Here is a 22,041-nt window from a genome sequence, read left to right on the forward strand (position 1 = left end):
TTATTTCACAATGTTCATCTAGAGTAACTAGAAGACCACAGTCTAAATTCTGATCTGTTACACAAACTGTAAAAATTGCCTCAATCACAATGGTGAAACAGATGAAGATAAATTTGAACTTAAAATATGGATGGCCAAATGGTGGAGATAAGGCCACATTCCTACAGACATTTTCGCACTAGCTTAAGTTGACTACTGTAAAGTTTTATTGACTTTAAGCACAAAGGCTACGTCTACACTGGCATGATTTTGCACAAATGCTCTTTAATGCAAGAGTTCTTGCGTTAGAGTATTTGCGCAAGAGAGCATCTACACTGGCATGTGCTTTTGCGCAAGAGCATCCGTGCCAGTGTAGATGCTCTCTTGTGCAAGAAAGCTCCGCTGGCCATTTTAACCATCGGGCTTTCTTGTGCAAGAAATTCATGTTGCCTGTCTACAATGGCCTCTTGCGCAAGAGCAGTTGCGCAAGAGGGCTTATTCCTGAGCAGGAACATCATAGTTCTTGCGCAAGAAGCACTGATTTCACACATTAGAAAGTCAGTGTTCTTGCGCAAGAACTCCCCGCCAGTGTAGACAGGCAGCAATCGGCCAGTTTTGTGCAAAATCATGTCAGTGTAGACGGAGCCTTATAGTAGTAAAGTTAAGGGTGTGCAAATCCATAAGTATGGATGGGATCAGTGCTTAAGATCGACTCATAGACTTTAAGGTCAGAAGGGACCATTGTGATCATCTAGTCTGACCCCCTGCACAATGCAGGCCACAGTATCTCACCCACCCCCTCCTAGAATAATCCTCTCACCTTTACCTCAGATACTGAAGCCTTCAAATAGTTTGAAGACCCCAAGATGCAGAGAATCCTCCAGCTGTGATCTGTATCCCATGCTACAGAGGAAGGCGAAAAACCTCCAGGGCCTCTGCCAGTCTACCCTGGAGGAAAATTCCTTCCCGACCCCAAATATGGCGATCAGCTAAACCCTGAGCATGTGGGCAAGACTCAGACACCCAGAAAGTTCTCTATAATAACTCCTATCATCCCTCCATTGACCTATTTACCACTGATAATGAATGGTCAATTAGTTACCAAGATCATGTTATCTCATCAAACCATCCCCTTCATAAACCCATCTAATTTAATCTTGAAGCCAGATAGATCTTTTGCCCCCACTCCTTCCCTTGGAAGGCCGTTCCAGAACCTCACTCCTCTAATGGTTAGAAACCTTCATCTAATCTCAAGTCTAAACTTCCTACTAGCCAGCTTATATCCATTTGTTCTTGTGTCCACATTGGTATTAAGCTTAAATAATTCCTCTCCCTTCCTGGTATTTATCCCTCTAATATATTTAAAGAGTGCAATCATGTCTCCCCTGAGCCTTCTTTTGGTTAAGGTAAACAAGCCAAGCTCCTTGAGTCTCCTTTCATAAGATAGGTTTTCCATTCCTCGAATCATCCTACTGGCCCTTCTTTGCACCTGTTCCAGTTTGAATTCATCCTTCTTAAACATGGGAGACCAGAACTGCACACAGTATTCCAAACGGGGTCTCACCAATGCCTTGTATAATGGCACTAACACCTCCTTATCCCTACTGGAAATACCTCACTTAATACATCCCAAGACCTCATTTTCACGACCATGTCACAATGGCGGCTTATAGTCATCCTATAATCAACCAGGACTCCGAGGTCCTTCTCCTCCTCCGTTATTTCCAACTGATGTGTCCCCAGTTTATAACTAAAATTCTTGTTATTAATCCCTAAATGCATAACCTTACACTTCTCGCTATTAAATTTTATTCTATTGCTATCACTCCAATTTACAAGGTCATCTAGATCTTCCTGTATGATATCCCGATCCTTTTCTGAATTGGCAATACCTCCCAACTTTGTGTCATCCACACATTTTATCAGGACACTTCCACTTTTGGTGCCAAGGTCAGCAATAAAAAGATTAAATAAAATTGGCCCCAAAACTGATCCCTGAGGAACTCCGCTAGTAACCTTCCTCCAACCTGACAGTTCACCTTTCAGTATGACCCGCTGTAGTCTCCCCTTTAACCAGTTGCTTATCCACCTCTCAACTTTCATATTAATCCCTATCTTTTCCAATTTAACCAATAATTCCCTATGTGGTACTGGATCAAATGCCTTACTAAAGTTGAGGTAGATTAGATCCACTGCATTTCCTTTATCTAAAAAATCTGTTACTTTCTCAAAAAAGGAGATCAGGTTGGTTTGGCACGATCTATCTTTTGTAAAACCATGTTGTAATTTGTCCCAATTGCCATTAGAATGTCTCTAACTACTTGCTCATTCAAAATTTTTTCCAAGATCTTGCATACTACAGATGTCAAACTAACAGGCCTATAGTTACCCGGGTCGCTTTTTTTTCCTTTCTTAAAAATAGGAACTATATTAGCAATTCTCCAGTCAAATGGTACAACCCCCGAGTTTAGGGATTTAACAACAATTTTTGCTAATGGACTTGCAATTTCATGTGCCAGTTCCTTTAATATTCTTGGATGAAGATTATCTGGGCCCCCCGATTTACTCCCATTAAGCTGTTCAAGTTTGGCTTTTACCTCGGATGTGGTAATATCTACCTCCATATCCTTAGTTTCATTTGTTATGTTACCATTATCCCTAAGCTCTTCATTAGCCTCATTAAAGACTGAAGCAAAGTACAGTAAAACTCCGGTGGTCCGGCATCCAGTGGTCCGGTACGCCTGATGGTCCAGCACCAACTGCAACCTGGAAGTGCTCCGGCAGCTGCTTCAAGTTGTTAGAGTAATTGATTAACTGCGGCTGGATCCACAGCCAACACGCAGTTAATGTAACTTTCCTCTCTACTGCCGGGAGGGGGGGGGGGGCAGGGGAAGGTAGGGGTCGGTGGGAGAGGGGGAGCAGGAGGGGGCGAGGGTGTGCCAAAGCAGCTGCATTCAGGACATTCTGGTCAGTTACAGTCACTCCGGCTGGATCCACAGCCGACACGCAGTTAATGTAATTTTCCTCTCTACTGCCGGGAGGGGGGGGGGGCCAGGGAAAAGTAGGGGTCGGTGGGAGAGGGGGAGGGAGAGGAGGAGGGGGCGAGGGTGTGCCAAAGCAGCTGCATTCAGGACATTCTGGTCAGTTACAGTCACTCCAGCTGGATCCACAGCCGACACGCAGTTAATGTAATTTTCCTCTCTACTGCCGGGAGGAGGGGGGCAGGGGAAGGTAGGGGTCGGTGGGAGAAGGAGAGGGAGAGGGGTCTCCCACCGACCCCTACCTTCCCCTGTCCCCCCCCCTCCCGGCAGTAGAGAGGAAAATTACATTAACTGCGTGTCGGCTGTGGATCCAGCCGGAGTGACTGTAACTGACTAGAACGTCCTGAATCCGGCTGCTTTGGCATACCCTCGCCCCCTCCTCTTCCCCCTCCCCCTCCCCCACCGACCCCTACCTTCCCCTGCCCCCCCTCCCCGCAGTAGAGAGGAAAATTACATTAACTGCGTGTCGGCTGTGGATCCAGCTGGAGTGACTGTAACTGACCAGAACGTCCTGAATGCGGCTGCCTGCCTGTCACCGCCTCTCCTCTTCCGCTCACAGGCTCTGCCTCCCTGCAGCAGGAGGGAGGGTTTGGCACATCCCCGCCCCCTCCTCTGCTTCTCCTTCGACGAGACCCACCCCTGCCAGAGTACCTCCTGATAGTCCGGCATTTCTGATAATCCGGCACCACCTGGGTCCCAAGGGTGCTGGATTATCGGAAGTCTACTGTATTTGTTTAGATATTGGGCCATTCCTAGATTATCCTTAACCTCCACTCCATCCTTAGTAATTAGCGGTCCTACTTCTTTATTTGGTTTTTTCCTATTTATATGGCTATAAAACCTTTTACTATTGGTTTTAATTCCCTTTGCAAGGTCCAACTCTACCTGACTTTTAGCCTCTCTCACTTTGTCCCTACATGCTCTAACCTCAATAAGGTAGCTTTCTTTACTGATCCCTTCCATCTTCCACTCCTTATATGCGTTCTGCTTTTTCTTAATCACCTCTCTGAGATGCTTGCTCACCCAGTTTGGTCTAATACACCTGCCTATAAATTTTTTCCCTTTTCTTGGGATACAGGCTTCTGACAGCTTCTGCAACTTTAATTTAAAATAATCCCAGGCCTCCTCCACCTCACGATCCATAATTTCTTTAGTCCAATCAACTTCCCTAACTAATTTCCTTAATTTATCAAAGTTAGCCCTTTTGAAATAAAAAACCCTAGTCTCAGATTTATTTTTGTTTATCCTTCCATTTAATTTGAACTGAACTAGCTCATGATCACTTGAGCCAAGGTTGTTCCCTACAACCATTTCATCTATGAGGTCCTCGCTACTCACCAAAACCAAATCTAAAATAGCATCTCCCCCTTGTTGGTTCAGCAACTACTTAATGAAGGAATTCATCAGCTATCACATCTAGGAAAATCTGAGCCCTATTATTATTACTAGCACTTGTTCTATAGTCTATATCTCGAAAGTTGAAATCTCCCATGATTACACAGTTTCAATGGGTATTTACTTCATTAAAAACATTAAAGAGGTCTCTATCCATATCTAAATTGGATCCTGGTGGTCTATAACACACCCCAAGCACTATCCCAGGGGAGGATCTGATAGTTTTCTTCCCCAATGTGATTTTTGCCCAAACAGACTGGCTACGTCTAGACTGGCATGATTTTCCGGAAATGCTTTTAAAGGAAAAGTTTTCCGTTAAAAGCATTTTCGAAAAAGAGCATCTAGATTGGCAGGACGCTTTTCCACAAAAGCACTTTTTGCGGAAAAGCATCCGTGGCCAATCTAGACACGCTTTTCCGCAAAAAAGCTCCGATCGCCATTTTCGCGATCGGGGCTTTTTTGCGGAAAACAAATCTCTTCTGTCTACACTATCCCTTTTGCACAAAAGTTTTTTGGAAAAAGACTTTTGCCCGAATGGGAGCAGCATAGTATTTCTGCAAAAACACTGACAATCTTACATGAGATTGTCAGTGCTTTTCCAGAAATTCAAGCGGCCAGTGTAGACAGCTGGCAAGTTTTTCAGGAAAAGCAACTGCTTTTCCGGAAAAAGTGGCCAGTCTAGACACAGCCACTCTGTCTTCTCCATTCCATCACTTTTTATTGGATCTGAACCTTCACTGGAAATGCAATGGTATTTTTGGAGATTTGAAAAAGTTGGTAGATCTGCAGCACCCTGCCTCACTTTCCATTTCTGCTCAGGGCCCCTTAAAAAACCCATAGGCTATGTCTACACTTGCGGCTTCTTGCGTGAGAAATATGCAAATGAGGCTAAGTGTGGAATATCACTGAGCCTCATTTGCATACCTAATGAGCTGCCATTTTTGCAGAAGAGGCTCTTGTGCCAGAAGGAGCTGTCTATACTGCCCCTTCTTGCACAAGAAAAACCCTCTTGCGCAATGCCACTACGCCAATTATTTTCAGGAATAACGACACTGTGCAAGCCTCATTTGCATATTTATCGCGCAAGAATCCGCAAGTGTAGACATAGCTATACCGTCTTGTTATTTAAAACATTCCTCTTCTGTGATCCAATATATGAAATTTTGAACACTCCTTTTTCTAGATTGGGCCAGATCCATCTTCCTTCTTGGTGCTTCTCGCTATCTAGGATCCCATCTCCTAAAAGGATCAGGTTCCTATTTTTCCATGTTTCTGCATTTGGGGTTTCTGCTGGGAAAAGTAACAAAATACTATGGAAAAATCTGTTCTCAGGAGATTTTGAGAGATGTTTAAACAGACTAGGAAGTTCTGATACTTTTTAAATACTTGTACTTAGGTTTGAAATGAGGTGATTTCTTTGAAATGAAGGACTGTTGTACATACTTATTTACTTTTTCTATATGTACGTGTAGTATTTTAGTATACCTATTTTGCATAAAGGCCAGAACTAGCCATTAGTGCAGAATATGGCTGCCCACTTATTTAACGGCTTCTAAGCACTGCCTCTCGTTGATTTCAAGTTGGTTGCCAAATGTAGTTCAACATATGTGTTTTAATCAATTAAGTCCTATGTATTTGGCTACTTAAAAATGGTATTTCCTTTTATGTGCCACCATGACACTAGATATTAATAAAGGCAACAGTTGCCAACCTTCCCAGGTTCATTATTCTAAAACTAAGCTCTATCTCCTGGAGGCTGTGTCTAGACTACAAAGTTCTATAGGAAAAAGATATGCAAATTGCGAACCTCAATTTGCGTATCTTTTTCCGCTTTTCTTCTGAAAGAGGCCCTTCTGACAATTGGCCCATCTACGGTGGGCAAATTGTTGGGAAAAAAAAGCCTCTTTTGGAACACCCCTTCTTCCTCGGAGAACAAGGTTTCAGGGATGCTGAAAAAACGGGTCTGCTTTTCCGAATTTTTTTCAGAAAAGCAGACACATTTCATAGAATCATAGAATAATAGGACTGGAAGGGACCTCGAGAGGTCATCGAGTCCAGCCCCCCGCCCTCAAGGCAGGATCAAGCTCCGTCTACACCATCCCTGACAGATGTCTATCTAACCTGTTCTTAAATATCTCCAGAGAGGGAGATTCCACCACCTCCCTTGGCAATTTATTCCAATATTTGACCACCCTGACAGTTAGGAATTTTTTCCTAATGTCCAATCTAAACCTCCCCTGCTGCACTTTAAGCCCATTACTCCTTGTCCTGTCCTCAGAAACCAAGAGGAACAAATTTTCGCCTTCCTCCTTGTGACACCCTTTTAGATATTTGAAAACCGCTATCATGTCCCCCCTTAATCTTCTTTTTTCCAAACTAAACAAGCCCAGTTCATGAAGCCTGGCTTCATAGGTCATGTTCTCTAAACCTTTAATCATTCTTGTCGCTCTTCTCTGTACCCTTTCCAATTTCTCCACATCTTTCTTGAAATGTGGCGCCCAGAACTGGACACAGTACTCCAGCTGAGGCCTAACTAGTGCAGAATAGAGCGGCAGAATGACTTCACGAGTTTTGCTTACAACACACCTGTTGATACAACCTAGAATCATATTTGCTTTTTTTGCAACAGCATCACACTGTTGACTCATATTCAACTTGTGGTCCACTATGACCCCTAGATCCCTTTCCGCCATGCTCCTTCCTAGACAGTCGCTTCCCACACCTCTGGTATCCCAGGAAAAACTCTGCAGTCTAGACATACCCAGAGGCTACTGAAGCCAAACTGGGAGATTTTAGGCTGCTAAAACGATGGCAGTGCCTGCAAGCAAGGGCAGCATGTAAAACTCCCTGACTCCCACTCCCAGGGGTAGTAGCCACATGTCAACCACTGACTTTAGCCCTGCTGCCTGAAGTGCCACCCATCCAGAGCCCACAGCCCTCAGCCCTTGCTCCTCCCCAACCCTCTGAACTCTTCTGCATCTAAATTCCCTCCCAGAGCCTGCCTCCTACTGTCTGAGGCACTACCTGGAGACACTTCCCACATTCCAAACCATGCGGCCCCAGCCCAGAGCCTGCACCCCAACTCCCTGCCCTTGACTGGTGAAAGTGAGTGAGGTGAGTGAGCAATGAAGAAAAGGAGGATGGAGTGAATGGAGCAGGAGGGGTGAGGTAGGAGGCAGGGCAAGGCTGTTTGGGTTTGTGTGATTAAATAATTGGCAACCCTTATGAGAGCTTCCTGATGGGCCTTAGAATTGGATAGTCAGGGGCTGCTAGGTGTCATAATAGATGGAATCACAGTTTGGTTAAGCAGCAGGTGGTTATTAAAGTTGTAACTGGAATTCGAGCTGTGTGTTTGCTAAACAAGAGATAAAAAGACAAAGATTAAATCCTGTCTGGAAGTCTGTATTTCCTCTCCGAGAGATGCAGTTTGCCACATGCCCAGATCCACTTAAGTCTTAAGTGTTGTAAAGCTCAGTGTCATAATGCCTATTTAGAAAATCACAGGCACAATGTTGCCATTCATAAAGCCTGAGCTAAACTCACGATATAATGGCTATGGAGAGATAGGCATCTTAAAATGAGATCCATAAAAGCCAACCTCCCTAGACAGGGGGCTGCCCAAGCTAGCCAATGGGAAATGCCAATTAAAAGGGTGTGTCCTAAGTCTTGCCCCTCTTACAGAGCTGGGCACCTAAGTTCAGACAGTCTTCTTTTGCCTGTGATCTACAGACAGAAACCTTTTTGCTGGAGTCAACTTATGTACCTAAGTTATTTCTTATGTGAAGGTGTGAATAGGGATGTAAAATTTCAATTATTTGGCTAATTGAATAGTCGATGCAATTTTCTATTTGATTCGTTGATGAGGGCACCTCAGCCATAGGGCTGTTGCCACACTTCAAAGGCGAAAGCTCTGTGCGGAACATGGAACCAACAGGGGTAGGGTTGCCAGGTGTCTGGTTTTGAACTGGACAGGCCAGTATTTGAGTTTTCTGTTTGGGAAACAAAGTGAAAAAATATAAATGAGAAAATATAAATGTCCAGTATTTTCTAAATAAGATGTAATGTAGATTGTGATGCAATGTTAAGTGCGTCCGGTATTTTTGTTGAAACCATCTGGTGACCCTAAGCGGGGGACTCAAGCAGTCCCCTGCTGGCCACGTGCTCCCCGTGGCATTTCAAAGTGGCAGCGTTGCACAAAGCTCAGGGTAATCAGGGGAGTCTCCAGCTGACCCCAGGCTCCATGCGGTGCTGCTGTTTTGAAATGTCGCAGGGAGCCCGGCCTCAAGCTCCACACGGTGTTTCAAAGTGGCAGTGCCGCATGCAGCTCAGAGTCATCAAGGGAGTCCGCAGCTGCCACTTTGAAATGTGTGTTCAGCCTGGGCCAGCTGGGAACTCCCAGTTGGCCCCAGGCTGCACGTGGCATTTCAAAGTGGCAGTGCCATGTGGAGCACAGGGTCTGGCCCCAGGAACCACATGGCGCTGCTGCTGTGAAGCACCCTGTTCTCTCCCCCGCACCTTGCTGGCACTTTCTGATAGAGGCAGCAACGGGGTAGGGAAAATGATTAGTCAACTAGCCTGTTGACTATCCGATCAGCATTTCTTATCGGATAGTCAACCAGTCGTTCACATCCCTGTGTGTGAAACACGTCTCTCATGCAACACAAAATGCTTACAGCAGGCAGGTCAAATTCGAAGCCTACTGAGGGCTGCACAAACGAAAACTGATAGCCACAGGGCCACCTAGGGTTCCCAGATGGTTTGACCAAAAAAGAAAAATTTGTTGAGCATTTTAGGTGCCGGGCAGAAGGCACCAATACCGGACGCCTGGCAACCTGAGGGCCACCAAAGAAAATGTACTTTGTCGGAAAGTCGTAGTTATTTATTGTTATAGATTATGCTTTAAGTATATTTTATAATATTACAATAATTTGATGTGTAAAATTGTTATTTGCTCATATTAAATATGTTTTAATTAATTTTACATAATTTTTAATTTAAATATAAATGTAAGGTACTTTTAAATTTTGTGTATGATACATAACTTGTTTTGTTGAAATAAAAACAAGTATATACCATGATTAATCAGATAGAACAGGCTTCTGTGAAAATTTCAGATACTTTGTAAGTTTGAGATTTTGCATAAATATATAATTATTCATGCAATTGCAAAAAATTGGCATATTTATTGATATAAAATTAATATACATTTTGTGATTTTATTTGGGAATAAATAAATAAAAAATAAAACATTAACAAAATAACCCCTTCTTCTCCCCCAGATCCAGGCACTCCATACTCTCGTTCTAACCCAATCTCCCTCCACTCCCTCAGAGTCAGCTCCCGCAACCTAATGTCTCCCCCTCTCCTCCAGAGCCAGGCACTCCCAGCGCCCGCAACCTAATGCCCCTTCCCCCACAGCCAGGCACCCCCAACCTAATGCCTCGCCTCTCCCCCAGAGCCAGGCTCTCCCAGTCCCCCTGCCCCCAACCTAATACCTGGGTCCCGGAGTTGACACTGCCGCCTGAGGTGCTGGGGCAGCCTGAGCACAGCGGCCTTCTGGAGCGCCCAGTGCAGAGCACCCAGCCGGCCATGAGTGCATATGCAGAGCAGCTTGGCTGGCTGTGAGCAGGCACTCGGCCACGTGCTCCGAGCAGCCAGCGGGCCGCACTTCATTCTTTTATAAAAATGTTCTGGGGGGGCCGCAAAAAATTTTGATCGGGCTGCATGTGGCCCGCCAAATGCCAGTTTGACATGCCTGGCTAACAGGATAGGAAGAAGAAGGAGGTGCTGCTACATGGGCCTATAACACTTAGTGCAGTTGTTAAACTACTTGCTTAGGATGGGGGAGACCCAGCTTCAATTGCTCCCTCTACCTGTGACGGGAGAAATGATTTGAACAGGAGTCTCCACTCCCACTCTCAGAAATTCACGCTAGCTCATTAGCAGTGGGACAGTCTAATGTGGCAAGCTCTCCTCTTAAAGCTCTTCTAGCTTGGATAAAACATTTAGGCTGTGTCTAGACTGAATTCCTTTTTCGTAAAAGGGATGCAAATTAGACACATTGCAATTGCAAATGAAGCGGAGATTTAAATCTCCCCCGCTTCATTAGCATAAAAATGGCTGCCGCTTTTTTCCGGCTTGGAGCTTTGCCGGAAAAAAGCGCCAGTCTAGACGCAGATCTTTCGGAAAATAAAGCCTTTTCCAAAAGATCCCTTTCCCTTATTTTAAGAAGGTATTTAGCCCAGTCAGCCCATAGCTTGGGCCTGCTCTGTTTGAAAATGAAAACCAATATACTTGATCAAGCCCAGAAGAGAAGATAGGCATTTTCTTGCCTGTCTTTCCTCTGGTTCATAGAGTATGCTGGGGTTTAGCTGGGAGATATGTGTTCATGCAGCTAACACAAGGCAGCAGGATATATACTGAAAGGCAGACACAGAACTTTTACAGTGGAAATGTAGGTACTGAATGAGCCTAGGAGTCATCAGTGTCCTGAGAAGGAGCTTTGTGATTCAGCCTAATCTAAAACTGGGATTTATGTGCCTATGTAACTGTGGATCTGGGCCACGGTGGCTGAATGTAGTAAACATCATTACAAGTAGTAGGTGATCTCTATGGAGGTCCCTTGGATTGCTGAATTATCTCTTGCCATTCTGTTAACCTTCAGGGCAGTTTAATTTTATATAAACACTACTTGGGTGGCATAAGGGCAATGAGTATGCAGAAAGACTCTTTACTAATACTCATATATTGTGGTTTTTTAAAATGAGGAAAAAGACCCAACATCTAAAATTAACCCGTTAAGAATGTTTCATTTGTTGAAATATGACAAAATGCATGGCTCATGTCAGGCAGCTGTGCAATTCTGAACCACTGAGTAGGTTTGCAGCACCAGGTAAAACTGGAAATTGTATATAATTCTTTTATCTATATACTGTACAGTTTTATATTTTCCAGTATATACCTGTGAAGATTAATAGTCATCCTATAATTATTATTGCAAACATTCAAGAGTATCCTGCTACTGAATTTTGGTGCACCCACGTGTATGCACATAATAACAATTAATATAGCACAAAGGACCGCCTGAAAACAAATGGCAATTTATACAGCAGGGAATCTCACTCTCCTCTCTGCCACTGGTTTTAGATTTATACAACTCCCCTGATTTTTAACTTAGTTACTCCTGATTTACACTGGAATGAGTAGTAAATCAAATAAAAAAAACCACTTTGTAACTGACATATGTAGCATGTAAGGATTTACTAGTGCATACAAGGAAAAAATCAGCAGGTTCAGGGGCTGTAAAGTGGCTTACGATAACTAATTAAGACCTAGGCTGAAGCTTGACATGAGCAATGATGGGCAAATGACATCAAAATCAAAAGATAAAAGTACAGCAGTAAACAAGCACAATGGACAGCTGACTGGTATGAAGTACAGTAAAAGATGGCAAAAATGGGATATAGGATATTTTTAAGGAATATGTATAACTGGAACTTACAGATATTAATTGCAATAATGCAACTGATTGGTGTAAGCAAGTGACTAATATAAATGGATAATGTATCTATCACAGTGAAGTACTTAAAGTGGGGGGCTGAAGTTCAGATAAGGAAAAGGGGACCAAAAGCATTTATGAATATGCATAAGATGAAGAGGGCATTGACGTGTGACATAATATAAAAGATGTTACTGGGCCTAAGTATGGTGGGAGACACCATGACAATGTCTACCTACTTAGTCTCTGGTATTGCCACAAAGGTCCATGTAAGTAATGCTAGAACTGGTTGTTTGGTAGTGTTTCTCTTCTTTGCCCTATAGGTGGCTTACTGTGTGGCTGACTAACAAAGGGTTTAATCACAGAAAGTGCACCTTGAGGGTCCTCAGTTTGGTAACAACCTCTCTATTATAGTAGACCAAAAGGCTGAACCTTCCAAACCACTGTATTATAATGTATAAATATCTAACCTTGTGAGATCACTAGATTAGGCTCCTTGCTTTTGGAGGTGATGGAAGGCAAAGAGAGTGAGCAGTTTAGTGTCGCTACATATATTTTGTGATCTGTTTCCACCTATTGTGGATATTTCTTCACTTGTCAAATTTCAGTTTTTAAAGTATGTAAATGTAAACGTCCCAACAAAAAAATGGCAAGATATAAAGCCTGCAATTGGTTAACTTTCCATAATTAATATTTCTGACTGCAGAGTTTTTAATTGCAACAGACTGGGAGTCCCTATGTACCCTGAACTCCATCCAACAATATGTGGAAGACTACCAACCTAATAAAATCCATACCATTAATGCACTGTTATGAAATCCAGTCACCATGTATTGAATCTGTTCACTCATACTGTGGCAATAATTTGACGGCAGGGAAAGTAAAAAAAACCCAAACAAACCCACAAGAGGCCACAGGTCATTGGCTACAGTGCAACAATTCCCTGCACACTTAGCTTCAGGAGGGAAAACCTGCAATGCACAAACAAAACTTCCCTCTGCCTAGCTGATGGCTAAAGATGGGGTGAACAGACGGACGGATGCACACACCCAAATCTGATCCCATCCCCAGAGCAGGAACTGTCACAACACAGCAGCGTGTGTGTGTGGTGGTGGGACTGGTGGTGTGTGGGGGGGGGAGTGGAGTGAATCCTACCTTCAGTCCCATCCCTAGAGAGGGTAAGAGGCTGCCTTAGCAAAAATTCCCAAGTCATGCCTGAAGCAAAATGCAGGACAATGTAGCACTTTAAAGACTAACAAGATGGTTTAATAGGTGATGAGCTTTCGTGGGCCAGACCCACTTCCTCAGATCAAATAATGGAAGAAAACAGTCACAACCATATATACCAAAGGGATACAATTTAAAAAAATGAACAAATATGAAAAGGACAAATCACATTGCAGAACAGAAGGGGGATGGGGGGGGGGAAGGAAAGTCATGCCTATGAGAGAGGGACTGGGACTAAGCAAATGCTCCCCGCTCCTCCTCCCCAAGAGTCTTAAAGTTCTCTCCCTTGCCCCAGTGCCTGCTCGGTGGAGGCCGGCTGAGAAGCAGCCACGGGCGGCGGCTCCAGACAGCGGCTCCCTTCCCAGGCGGCATCTCCCTGCCCGGGCACCCCCCGCGGCTGAGCCCGGCCAATAAAGCCGTAGTCGCAGCCGCTGCACTGGCCTGTCACTCACAACATGGCGGCCCCCATGGAGGAAGCGTGACTCGTCTCCCGCCCGCGCCGGGTCCCCGCTGTAAGTCGTAGAGTCGCCGCCCGGCCGAGTGCGCGGCGGGAGGGGGGCGCTGCCTCGCCGTGTGTGTCACCCGGGCTGGGAGGCTTTGGGGGCTTAGTGCAGGGTCTGCCCCAGTCACTGGCCGCGTGTGTAACAGGGGGCCGCGCCCGTGAGGCTTGGCCCAAGGGGGATGTGCCTGCTGTTTTAAAACAGGGCGAATTGCGGAGTGTGGCGGCAGCCTAGAGCTGCTGCTCACCGCCCCCCACCGCCGTGCCTGGCGCTGCACGGGAAGAGGGAGGAGTGGTGCTTTCACTCTGGAGAGCTCCCTCATTCACGGGGCCACTCAAGCTCGGCCTTGGGTGTGTAAAATTGTGGGACAAAGTGACCTCACTCCCGTGACCTCCACTCCTCAGTGTATTGTATTGATGTCCTTCCTCCTCCTGCCCCTTTGAATGGTTTCCAGTTGAAATATTGAGACAATATTAATTCAAAGTGATGGTGTTTACCTGCGCTCATGCTGCTTGCTAATCTGACTCTCACTGGTCCATTCTGGAGAGTGAAAGTAATTGAAGGGCTTACAGCAGTGGGACTGGGAAGTGTGTTGCTCTTCAAGAGAGAGTTGTTGCACTAAGAAGAAAATGCTGGCATTGCTCAAGAGAAATGAGGCTTTCTATAAAAAGGGGGTTATTAAAATAAATAAAAGGGTGTGGGGTAAAGTACAGCCAGAACCTCAATAAGAGGTTCTCGAGGAGTCGGAATAGGGGCTGCAATCTGGTGCGTTCCAGATGTGTGCACCAGGTTTTCCCTCACACTGCAAATGGGGCAGGTGTATGGGATGGGGGTGAACTGTGCCAGGTACATGCACGTGCTCACGGCTCTGTGAAGGAGCTGCCGACTGATATCCCCGATGGGCTGTGGGATTAACGTGGAATACACGCTGGCCCATCAGGGTTCCCCACCCTCAACTGGTCTTAGATAGTCCCACCACTTGGTGTCAGAGCGGGACACAAGGGTGAGCGGAGCTGGCAGCCCTTGCCCACCCAGCTCCTGGGGAGGGGGCTTCCCTGCCCTGCTGCAGTGAAGCTGCCTCCCTGGGAGCCAGCTGAGTGTAACTGACACCATACATGGATAAGCATCAGCTTATTGGTGAAATGGTTAATCAGTTATATTCTCACATCCCTAGTTATAACTATTGATTTTATTGTAATGACTTCTGATTTACATTGGTGAGAGTGGAGATTCAGGTCTTGGAATATATTTTTCTTTTATCTCTCTATATAAAAAGTTTTTTCCTGTTATCATGTTCTCTGACCATGAAAGCCCCACCTCCTATGCCAGGGGTCAGCAATCTATGGCTCCCAAGCCAAATATGGCTCTCTTGCAGCTCCAGCTCAGCTCCTTGCTTCCCACTAGCAGGGAGCCTGCACTGGTGTTCCAGCCTTGCGGCCTTCTCCCCTCATCCGCTACCCCCTCCAGGAGGACATGCCAGCACTGGTTTTCTGCGGGGTGGGTGAGACAGCCCCAAGGCTCCCGGCTGAATCTGACTTGCGGGGAAGTTGCACAGCTAGAAGCAGCTACGCATGCTGCTGCTTCCCTTCTCCCTCCCCCGGCTGGGGGAACAGAAGCACAGGGATGTGCTTCCTGGAGGCTTTTCCACTACTCCAGAATCCAGACTATGTAGGAGCAGTAGGAGAAGCCTGGGGCATGGTGTTTGGGAGCTGCGTGAAAGCATGTAAGTGGCCCCCATCCCCCTCATGCCCAGACCTTGCACCCACAGCCTGCTCACTCACTGCCTCCACCAAGACCCTGCACCTCCAGCCCCCTCAGTCATACCTCCCCAAGCTGAGACCCGCACCTCAAACACACCCTCCACCAAGACCCCACACTCCCAGCCCACTCCTGCACCTTCCCCCTGGTCAGACACCCTATCCCAACCTGCTTCTCCACCCTCCCTTACTCCTACACCCTCCTCCTGACTAGACACCTATCTCCATCCTGGTCCAGCACCTTCCCTCCTGGCCAGACTCTGCACCCTCACCCCCTCCTCTACCCCCATCTCTATCCCACTTACTGGCAGCCCTGTCCTGCACACTTAACCCCTCATTTTGGCCCCACCCCAGAGCCTGGGGGGTGGGGGTGGGGAGGCCACAAAATCCACTAACCTGGGAACCCCAGAAGAGTTAATTTGGCCTGAGGCCTTGAACCTCGGTCATCCCTTCTCCTCCCCCAACCATGGGGCTGGAGCACCAGGGGAGTGAGATGTTTCAGTTGGGGGCTACGTCAGTGGGGATTGGGGTTTTTTTTTGGGGAGGGCTAAAGGGGGGTAGCTGGCAAGTGTAGCGAGCAGGGGGGTGTACCCCCTAGTATATTTGTGAAAATTCTTTTTTTTGAAACTTCCAGTGAAAATGCCTATAATCAAAAAAGGGGAGAATGAGTGTTTAATTTTAACCATCATATTATAAACCCCAGTGTGACCACTAGAGGGGGATTTCTGCTGCCAATCCAAAACTTATCATTTTTCTGGTTGCAAGTTTAATCTTTTAAAGCCATGTTATATATTTTATGTAAGTTACTACATTGTCTATACTTAGGGGCAAGGAATTCTTCCTTCCAATCCTCTTGAGCCTTTTGTTTTCCCTGCCCTTTCTTTCTTTCTTTCTTTCTCTGTTGTCTTCCCATTCACTTTAAAGTCACTCAAGATCAAAGCTATTTTTTCATTTCATAGATGGTGACACAGAAAACCTTCTGCATTTTTCTCGTATGTATACCATAGAAAATAACCTTTCCCTCTTGTTTAGCTTCTTCTGCTTTGCTTTATTTTATTTACTTGTTTACTGTCTATATTGTTTGGTGATCACAGCATGTTATTTTTTGATACATGTTAATTCCAGATTTTAAAAGCTGTCACATTACATTAACATAGCACAAAAACAACTTAAATTGTTGCATTTATTTCCTAACCTGAAATCCTCTTGAGGGGTGTGTGTGTGTAGATAGATGATGGGGCAGGGGAGATTTGAGATGCTTAATAAATTTCATTATTTTTGTTAGACAAACTCTTTTGGAATATTGTGCATTTAAAAAATGTGGAAGTTGGAGATAAGAAGCTTTCAGGATTAGAAGCAAAATGAAATCTGTCATCAGTATTTTATAGCTTTTCCTAAGCAGTACTTTCTTGTTGCAGTGCTGGAGTTGCTCGTGGAGATGCATGGGTAATTACTGTATACATTTCATAATTCATATCCCTCTCTAGAAGCTGGGCATGTCACTTTAACATAGTAGTCCACCATTTATATTAGATAAGCCTGTGATTTTTTTATGTCTGGGAATGTCAGTTAGCATGGCCTAGAAACAGATTTTTAGCAGCAGCCTTGGGTTGTTATCCAGTGAATGACAAAGAGAAAGATGGGGGGTAGCTGAGTTAGTCTGCACAGGATAAACTTAAAAAACAAATAAGGGTCTGGTAGCACTTTATAGACTAACAAAACATGTAGATATTATCATGAGCTTTCGTGGGCATAGCCCATCCACAAAAGCTCATGATACAATATATATGTTTTGTTAGTCTATAAAGTGCTACCAGACCCTTATTTGCTTTCTAAATTTAAAGGGAAAAATGTTAATTTGGTTTGGGGCTTGTTTTTACAGTAAAAATAGCAAAACACCACATCAAAACCTCATTCTCAGAGATGCAAGTATTAAATCCTCTATCGTACGTTTAAGAAGAGTATTCCTATTCTTTGAGATTGTGGCATGTGTAGTCAATTTATTAGCCTCTTCTCAAGACATATTGTTGTACAAGTTACATTAGTAATAAAAGGGCTGGGAAAATTAGTCAAAAAATTTCTGAATATTTGTAATCTAATTTTTACATTAGATCATTTCAACCTTGTTTCAGTTTTCACAAACATTGAGGTGAAGTAGTTCTACTGACCTGGTTGTTCTTGTAAAGGTTTCCTCCCCACCGAACAATAGGACAAATGCTGTCCTACTCCTTAAGTGATACAGCCCACAAAGCACAAGGCCAGGAGGAAGCAGGAAACATTGTCTTGACTTGTACACCATCCCAAGTCTCCGTTTCTGCATAAGCCCTGAAAGATGATAATTGTAAAATTTTTTGTTTGTTTTCATTGACATTATCTTGAGTTACAACTTAAGTGGCCCTAATTCGAGACCTGAGAGTACAGTGATACCCTTAACTCAAGGTGGCTGGCCTATTGAAGCATACAGGATACAAAGTTCAAGTTATGGCTTGATCAGCTACCAACACACTTAGGGTTACCAGGGGCTTCAAAAAAATTACCGGACACACTTGATCTCAGATGAGGGAGGGGAGCGGGGCAGGCCAGGAGGAAGTGGCGGGGTGGGGGAGAATCATCCGGAGGGCAGAGGGGCTAGCCGGGGGAGATCCGGGAGGACCAGCCGGCAGGAAGTAGGGCTGGCTAAGAGGGGGTGAGGGGAGCAGAATTGGCTGGAGGAGATTGGGAGGAGGGGGGGGGGGAGAACTGGCTGGTGGGGAGCGGAGCTGGCTAGAGAGGGTCCGGAGGAGCAGGACTGGTCGGGGGAGGCGGCGGGAAGTGGGGCTGAGCCGGACACACACAGATCCTGGGGCGCTGGCTGCCCGACGCATGGTCCCAGCGAAGCATTAGCAAGTCTGGCCCCACCCCCGCCCTCCGGTAGTTGCATACTGCCTGGCTGGTAGACATGCTTACGCGGCATGAGCATGTCTACCAGCCAGGCAGTACACTTACCTCAATTTGTTTCCCAGACAGAACCCTCAAATACCGAACTGTCTGGTTCAAAACTGGATGCCTGGCAACCCTAAACACAATCAATGTAGCTTGAGTGTTATTTCAGAGTGTGTTAACTGGCACTTGAGCTTGGCTAATTCAAGAGGACTAATTAGAGTTATCTACACTGGAGTTAACTCTGTGATGAAGGCAATCTCTTAGAGTAGCTTTTAGGATGATTAATCTAATTTATGGCATTTTTCCCTGTGCTGCCTGTGGGCTGGCTGTTCTGCACTCTGAAATCCCCTTCAACTTCAGCCCAGGGCCTGGAGTCCCACCTCCTGTGCCTGGAGTCCCACCTCCTGTAACATAGAACCCTGGGGAGTTGCCCTGCTTGATACTCCTAACACAGTGCCTGGCTTTTATAGGCAGAAAAAATGTTATAGCACAGTTGGGCTGTGGAGTTTTTAAACCATGGGTGGGTGGTGGGAGAGGGCTTGAAAAACATCAAGGGTTCTCAACCTTTTTCTATAGTTTAAGCTACTTGCCTTATTTTCCTACCTCAACTTCATCCTGGTCTGTTGATCTATTTGTATGTTTATTGGCACACTCTTAGGCTGTGTCTATATTGGCAAGAGTTTGTGCAAAAGCAGTTGTTTTTGTGCAAAATCTTGCCACCTGTCTACACTGGCCACAAGTACTTGCGCAAGAACACTGAGGTTTTAATGTATAGAATCAGTGCCTCTTGCGCAAATACCCCTGAGCGGGAGCATCAGAGTAAGTCCTTCTTGCGCAAGAGGCCAGGGAAGATAGGCAACGTTAATTTCTTGTGCAAGAAAGCCCAATGGCCATCAGAGCTTTCTTGCGCAAGAGAGTGTCTACACTGGCATGGATGCTTTTGCACAAAAGCACATCTCTACACTGGCACGTGCCTTTGCGCAAGACGCTCTCTTGCGCAAAATCTTGCCAATGTAGACGTAACCTTCTAATATAAGGTTTCTGATGCAGAGATCTTGTCTTTCTTTGTGACGTGCTTAGGACACAGAATCTTGTCTCCTGATTTAAGCCCTTAGGTGCTATTGTAATACAAATAATTGATTGTTGGAAGAATATATGTGTTCAACTCTAAAAGAGACCTATGTATTCAGATTTGCAAATCCAGGTAGGCTGGTTCTTACAAAATATTTTATAATATATATTTCCATATATATGTAAATATCTTTTATAGGTGTTTGTTTAATTTGACCTTCAGAGGGATACAGCTCCCGTACTGGTGAAGCTGGACTTATTTTCCTGTTCCAGCCTGGCTGGTCCCGCCACACCATGAGCCATGGGCCTGTTAACTGATTAAATGAGCTTTTATATCCCTTTAGCAAACTAAACAAGGAAGGTTGTTCTTCATTCTGTTCCGTTTTCTGAACCTAGACCATCACAAAGCATATGAAATACCTCAGCACAAATGGACTTTATGTCCATTAAAGCTGTTGTAAGCTTGAAATACAGTAAGAAGGTTGAGGAGGAATGAGGTCAATGGTCTGTTTATAGCAGTGGTCCCAAATGTTTTGGGGCTGCTGGGTGCCTGGGGGCGGGGCCGCTCACGCGCTGCGCGTATGGGGGCGGGGCTGCTCACAGGCCACATGACCGGGGGCGGGGCCAAGCATGCGCCGCACGCCCAAGGTCAGCACCGGCATGTGCAGGGGCTGCCCAGGTTCCGCGCGGCACCCCCGGGGTTGGGGCCAGGGCTGGCGCGGTGCCCCTGGGGGTGGGGCCAAGGCCAGCGCCAGGGCCGGCAAGGGCATGTATGTGCGGGGGCCAGGGCCAGGGCACGCGCTGCGCACCGGGGGGCGGGGGTCAGGGTCCGCACCAGCACGCGTGGCGCGGCTGGGGCCCACCATGCGCCCGGGGCTGGGACCTGCCACACTCCCGGGGGCGGGGCCAGCCCAGATTGCTCTGCGGGTGCATGTAAAGGGCCCGGCGGGCGCCATGGCGCCCGCGGGCACTGGGTTGGGGATCACGGGTTTATAGGCTTAAACTCCAATAACTGGCCCTTGCACATGCAAAAGTTCCACTGAGTATAATGGATAAAAAATCTAAGATACCGTCATATTTCATCTAAACATGTATATTGTGTTGAAGTGTCAGTATTGAAACATAATTCACACTTGGGAATGCAATGATAGCTCAGTATAAAATACTGGAGGCCTGATTCTCCTTCTTCTTTCAACCCTCAAATTTCTGTTAACAAAACTCTCCTAAAATATTTTAGTTAATGATGTTATGGTACTTACTGCTTCTATTGTGCTGTGTCATTAATGCATGATTGGCTACTATTGTGCATGTAGCAGTTACAAAGGATGTTTGACACAGAATTCAGCTTCATTTTGGGAGGCAATTCTTGCTAACGGGTTATCAATAAATATTTTCAGCAGAGATACAATTCCCCAATTTCATCCTGGCTTCTCCCAAAAAAACCTTGTTACTGTATTAGTCTATTATAAATGTTCAATTGTTTTGATACTTTGCCAATACAAGAATAAACAACAGTTCATTTACATTCCGTCCCTGAAGCAATGCAATATTATATAGGAAATCTTTTCATTGTGACATACAATGCACCTCAGTAAGAGCAGAAAGCTATGGTGAGGGTGGGGTGAATGGGACAAAATGACCACAACTCTTAGTTCTGTCAGAGATTTTATGTCTTCAATACGCCTGGTGTAGACTATTGTGGGAGGTGGGATACCATATTAGATGGACTATTGATCTGTTGCAATATGTTGTTTCCTGGATTGTATATTTCGAAAGCCTGTTAAGATATAGTTTACAATTATTATACTTCTGAAATTCCCATCTCAGTTCAGTTCAGGGAGTACAATTATGTTCATGTTAGTGTCAATAACAGATACTAGGGATGTTAAGAAACGTGTAATTCATTAATTGTATAGTCAAATTTTGTTGACTACGTGATTAATTTATAAGTGTTAGCATTGCAAGCACTCAGTCCTGGCTCAAGCCAAATCCCGGCAACTATCCCCACTGTGGCCCTGCATGATTAGGGTGCTGGAGAGCACTGGCTTCTGCCTCCATTTCTCCTTCTTCCTGAGAGGGTTTGTCTGTTTCTGTGTCTGGCCTCCAGTGAGGGGATATGCACCCTTGCCTTGGCTGTGCCTACTGCAGCAGGTGTGGCCGTGGACAGGCCCATCTCACCTGGCCCCAAGTAGTCATCTCTTCCCTGAGGCAGCCTGCATACTGGACCCCTCATCCGCAGCCCCACTCCAGAGCAATGATTTCAATGAAGAAAAACATACCTGAGTAATTCTTGGTAAATCTTCTACTATATTCTAAAGCAAAGTGGTGCCATGTGACCACTTTCCCATAGATATGCAGGAAGTGGGGGAAAGTCTGTTTTTGGAATGCTCAAGGTCTGGTTCTCTTATAAAATCAAGTATAAATCTCGGTGGGAAGAATTAAAACTCACATACCATGTTTTTTGTTTTGAATTGCATTACAGGCAGTCCCTGACTTATGTGGATCCGACTTATGTCGGATCCCTAGATATGAACGGGGCTTTTCTTGCCGCGGAGGACTCGGGTGGCGGACCGCCCAGACGCGCTGCGGTCCCACTGCCCGCGTCCTCCGTGACGAGAAACGCCTGGTCTGCTGGGGGGGGGGGGGGCACT

General features: G+C 45.5%; 2 protein-coding genes across 19 annotated transcripts in view; one reads left to right on the top strand and one right to left on the bottom strand.

Annotated features, from left to right (window-relative positions):
- BLVRA (biliverdin reductase A) overlaps window positions 1-13,734 on the bottom strand; it is a 58,325-nt gene extending 44,591 nt beyond the window's left edge. Inside the window, exon 1 of the mRNA XM_075921721.2 lies at window positions 13,593-13,734. The gene's annotated coding sequence lies outside the window, so the exon portion shown is untranslated. The remainder of the gene's footprint in view (window positions 1-13,592) is intronic.
- Window positions 13,515-22,041, top strand: part of COA1 (cytochrome c oxidase assembly factor 1) — an 88,513-nt gene continuing 79,986 nt past the window's right edge. For 15 of the 18 annotated variants that reach the window (XM_089776535.1, XM_089776519.1, XM_089776527.1 and 12 more), the window contains exon 1: window positions 13,515-13,652. The gene's annotated coding sequence lies outside the window, so the exon portion shown is untranslated. The remainder of the gene's footprint in view (window positions 13,653-22,041) is intronic. The other 3 variants (XM_089776536.1, XM_089776533.1, XM_089776521.1) reach the window with 2 other exon arrangements.

Source organism: Pelodiscus sinensis, chromosome 2 (genome assembly GCF_052426305.1).
Source record: "Pelodiscus sinensis isolate ZL-2025 chromosome 2, ASM5242630v1, whole genome shotgun sequence".
Lineage (NCBI taxonomy): Eukaryota > Metazoa > Chordata > Testudines > Trionychidae > Pelodiscus > Pelodiscus sinensis.